The following is a 5349-nucleotide window of genomic DNA, read 5'->3' as shown; positions in this document are numbered from 1 at the left end:
TCTAGCAGTAACAATTTGGTAGTATTATGGAAGAAAGATAAAGGAAAGACAGGATACAAAGATACCAAGTAATATTGATTTGTTTTTTAACCTAGTAATTTTTAAAAGGCAAGAAATTATAGAATCATAATATGTCTATTTATAATAATACATAATGAAGTAGTCAGTTTTATTAAAATTAAGCTTTACAATATTATAGTTTCTCTCAGGAACTAAATATTTTGTATGTTTATATTTAAGTGGGGATTTTTCAATGTGTTCCTCTTCTGAAGTATTTTAGTAGAAAACAATCTCAAGTAGCTCAGTTAGCAGACTCTGATCTGCTACTCTGATTAAGTTTTTTCTCAATATTTATGGCCAACATCTGGCTTCAAAAAGATAGACTTTTGGTCTATTCAATCACTTGCAGATAGAGAGATTATTACCCATAACCACATGGCCCAATTTGGAGTCAATCCTGCCATTGAGTCTGATATTTCTAATGAAATTGACAATCCGTCTTTCATCTTCTTCAGGAGTCATGTTCAACTTATCTACCAACATGCTAATGCTGTTACATTGATGGATGTGTCAGAAAGTCTCAAATACAAAAAGTTGAATATTTAATTAAATCATCAAGGCAAGAAACCAGGAAAGAGTTCTTCAACAGAACCAAGTCATATTCTCATAACTTTTTCTAGACACCAATCAAATTCAAACTTAACATGTAAGAAATTCAACAAACTCTGTCAAAAGTTCTTCATATATAAATCTCTTGCTGAATAAACTGTACTAGATCTTATAATAACTATTTTCACTTTCAAACATCTCTTATGACTGAAATAGTCAAATAACAGAGAATTTGTAGAGACATAATTTCAATTGCATTAAGATTCAGTGACTGCTAAAGAAAGGGATTGAAAATGTTGTCTAGATCTTTTGGGTGGCTGAAGAATACAAATTGAGACCAGTGAATAAGCTACAATATCTAATGAAGGAACTGTAGTGAAGAATTGAAGCAATTATTATCTATGGTTTCAATTATGTAGGGTCTTCCATGACAGCATCCTGATTCTGCATTAAATTTCAGATGCTAGTTTCCCCCAAAGTGAACTCCGAACACTTCTGTTAGTTGAGGGATCAATACATTAAAAAAAAAAAAACTATTACAAACTTTGCTTCTTCTGAATAGTTTCCACATTTGCATGTCTTTGGAGTTTTCCTAAATATTCTTGCTTAGAACCATTTTTGTTTGCCAAGTTGTCAAATAGCAACTCACCATCCCTGGTAGATTGCATTTTCCTTGTTTCTGGATCTTCAAACATCTTGATAATTGGTTCCATTTCTACTTGTAGATGTTTTAATTGTGCAAAAATATGAAGGATGTCATAATAAAGGTTTTATATACATCCATTCCAAAGTCAACCATGTTTGTGCTAATAAGAAGGTCCAGTTTTCCTTGGAGAAATTCCTTTTCATTATATAGATCTTTGATTGGGAGAAGATTGAGCAGGAGGAAGACCAGATGATGATATAAAAAAGTGCCCAAAGCCAGCAGTCAGGTCATACTTGGCCATATTGCAAGGGGAATTTTAGTGTTTTTGTGCAAGAAAAAACTCTGTCTCTCCTAATCTAACACATACCTGACCCCAAATCCCTTTTATAACATACCTTCCAAATGGTTATTTATCCTTCTTTTTCTTTTGATAGTTATCATCATAAAGGCAACTCTTTAAGACTATATATTAAAGAGAAGGTACATGCCTGTCTTAGCAGAGGGATTTTTCAACTATAGTTCTTAAATAATAGGTATTATTTTTAGCCTTATCCTTTTCCATTTGTAAATAATTTTTCTCCTTATCTTCAGATATCAAACCTACTTTGGACTTCACATCTTAACTTAATCCTCTTAATTTTAGTCATATATATATATATATATATATATATATAATGAACTTAAATCTACCTTTAACCTTAATCTACTTTAACCAACCTTATTCCACAGACAAACCTTCACATTCTTGAAGATATCTGTCTTATTTTCCAAAGTCCTCCCTCTCTTTTTCAGGTTAAAAATTCCCAGTTCTTAATCTAAATCAGTGTCATATTGAATGAACCCATGGCACTTTAGCATCATGAAAATATATTTATAGACATAATAAAGATATATCCTTTACCACCATCTCCCCTCTACAAAGTGTCACAATTTTTGGTCTAAATAAGTGTCTTTAAATTTGAATTGACAAATAACTTTATTGTTTATCAAAACCAAGAAATTAGTGTTAATGCATCAACACAACCACAACAAAAAGTCTTAATATCAATTTAGTCTGAAAATATTAAATGTTGGCTCCTCTTGTAGAATGCAAGTTCCTTGAGTACAGGGAACATTTTTTTTTATTTATAGTATCCCCTCACCTAGGTCAATACTTAGAACATAGTAGATGCTGAATAAATGCTTGTTGATTGACAGATTAATTTATTCAACCAAACATGGCACAAAAATAAAAACAATCACAACAAACTCTGCTGGCCATTATATCAATATAATCTTATTTGACTGCAATGGGTAAAGTCATCCCTTGCAAGGAAATCTTTCCATCCCTTGCAATAGAGGGAAAAATTAATAGCAACAATGACAGTCATATTGATGCAACTTTTTAAATCACACAAATCATTGAACATATTAACCAGATAATTTTATCATGGGGATATCAAATATTAAAATTGTCACAGCAGGATGAGCATTATTACACCTGAAATTATTTTTATTTTTTCAGCCTCATTTTTCCTAGCTCTCTATATCAGCTGCCTTAAGAGTTCTAAAAAGTCTTTCCAGAGTCAATCCTTTCAGACTATCAGGATAAAACTACATTGTTTATCTTGAAAGCTTAAAGGTACTTCTACATTTAAAAGACTTTGCCTAGGCAATCAAGTTTTAATATTGTTAATAATACAAAGTCTCATTTTCTTGTCTTTTGCCTATGTGATTTCCTAGGAGGAAAGGAATAAAGAAATTGCTGCCTCTTCTCCTAATTCCCTAGCACAATATTTTAATGTTCTGTATATTAAAGATAAATTTTAAGTCTAATAAAAAAGAAGTTAGCTATGAATTCATAGAACTGAATCTCTACTACTACGGAAACTTTAGTGAGTAATTTATTCTCTCTTGGTCTCAGAAACTTAAATGGTCATTCTGGCCAAGTAACTTAATCTCTGGGTGCCTCAATTTCCTCATATATAAAATATGGCTAATAATGGCACCTACTTCTCAGGGTCATTGTGAGGGTCAAATGAGATAATATTTGTATAGACACAAGTAAAATATCTGGCACAAATTAAGTAGCATACAAATGTTAGCTATTTAATATGTGTATCTATTCAGAACATTGGACATTTGACCAATCAAAAATAGGGTAGTATGTTTTAAGCAGAGATGGGGGTGGGAGAGAACTTGAAGAGGTCATTTCTTTTTTCTTTTCTATTTTTTTATGATAAAAAAATTGAAAAACTTTAAAAAATTTTATTTATTTATTTAGAATATTTTCCCATGGTTACATGATTCATGTTCTATCCCTCTCCTTTTCCTTCCCTACTCCTGAAGCTGACAAACAATTTCACTGTGTTCTACATATATCATTATTGAAAACCTATTTCCATATTATTCATATTTATACTAGAGTATTCTTTTAAAGGCAAAACCCTAATCATAGCTCTGTTGAACCACATGATCAATCATATGGTTTTCTTCTGTGTTTCTGTTCCCACAGTTCTTTCTCTGGATGTATATAGCATTCTTTCTCATAAATTCCTCTGGATTATCCTGGATCATTGTTTTGCTGCTAGTAGAAAAGTCTGGTACATTTGATTGTGCCATAATGTATCCATCTCGGTGTACAGTCTTCTCCTGGTTCTGCTCATTTCACTATGCCTCAGTTCCTGGAGGTCATTCCCATGGAATTCCTCCAGTTTATTATTCTTTTCAGCACAATAGTATTCCATCACAATCAGATATCACAATTTGTTCAGCCATTCCCCAATTGAAGGGCATCCCCTCATTTCTGAATTTTTTGCTACAGCAAAGAGTGAGGCTATAAATATTTTTGTACACATATTTTTCCTTATTATCTCTTTGGGATACAAACCCAGCAGTGCTATGGCTGGATCAAAGGGCAGACAGTCTTTCAGCACGCTTTGGGTATAATTCCAAATAGTCCTCCAGAATGGTTGGATCAATTCACAATTCCACCAGCAATATATTAGTATTCCAATTTTGCTTTCATATTTGTTTGCATATTGGCCAGTCTACTAGGTGTAAAGTGGTACCTCAGAGTTGTTTTAATTTGCATGTCTCTAATCAGGAGGAATTTAGAAAACTTTAGAACACTTTTTCATGTGCTTATTAATAGTTTTGATTTCATCATGTGAAATCAGCCTATTCATATCCCTTGACCATTTGTCATTTGGTGAATGGCTTGAATTTTTTAAAATTTGATTTAGTTCCTTATATATTTGGGAAATTAAATCTTGGTCAGAGGTTTTTGTTATAAGAATATCTTTCCGTCCATTACTTTCCTTCTAATTTTGGTTACATTAGTTTTATTTGTACAAAAACTTTAAATTTGATATGATCAAAATCATTCACTTAACATTTTGTAATATTCTCTGTCTCTTGCTTGGTCACATTTCCCATAGATCTGATAGGTGTATTATTCTATGTTCACCTAATTTACTTATAGTTTCCTTCTTTATATTTAATTCATTTATACATTCTGAATTTATCTTGGTATAGAGTGTGAGATGTTGATCTATTGAAATGTTGATCTGTACCTAATATCTGCCATACTATTTTCCAATTTTCCCAGATATTTTTTTCAAACAGTGGGTTCTTATCCCAGAAGCCAGGATCATTGGGTTTATTGTATACTATCTTGCCCAGGGCATTTGCCCCAAATCTATTCTATTGATCCTCCCTTCTGTCTTTTAGCTATTACCAAGTTGTTCTAATGAGCACTGCTTTCTAGTACACTTTAAGATCTGATACTGCTAAGTCCCTATCTTTCACATTTATTTTCATTATTTCCCTTGATATTCTTGATCTTTTGCTCTCCCAAATGAACTTTATTATAATTTGTTCTAATTCAATTAAAAAAGTTTCTTGGCAGTTTGATAGGTATGTCACTGAATAAGTAAATTAATTTGGATAGGATTGTCATTTTTATTAGGTTAGCTTGTCCTACCCTTGAGCAATTAATGTTTTTCCTATTATTTAGATCTAGTTTTATTTCTGTGAAAAAGTGTTTTTTAGTTGTGTTCATGTAATTCCTGTGTTTGTCTTGGCAAATAAATTCCTAAATATTTTATACTGTC

The 5349-nt window shown here is 31.8% G+C and overlaps 1 pseudogene; it reads right to left on the bottom strand.

Moving 5' to 3' along the window:
* Positions 1 to 292: 292 nt before the first annotated feature.
* On the bottom strand, positions 293 to 1682 carry LOC100617660 (eukaryotic translation initiation factor 3 subunit E-like; annotated as a pseudogene).
* Positions 1683 to 5349: the final 3667 nt, after the last annotated feature.

This window comes from Monodelphis domestica, chromosome 6, assembly GCF_027887165.1.
Source record: "Monodelphis domestica isolate mMonDom1 chromosome 6, mMonDom1.pri, whole genome shotgun sequence".
In the NCBI taxonomy this organism is placed as follows: domain Eukaryota; kingdom Metazoa; phylum Chordata; class Mammalia; order Didelphimorphia; family Didelphidae; genus Monodelphis; species Monodelphis domestica.
The sequence above is the reverse complement of the archived record's forward strand: the minus strand, read 5'-3'. Positions and strand labels throughout refer to the sequence as shown.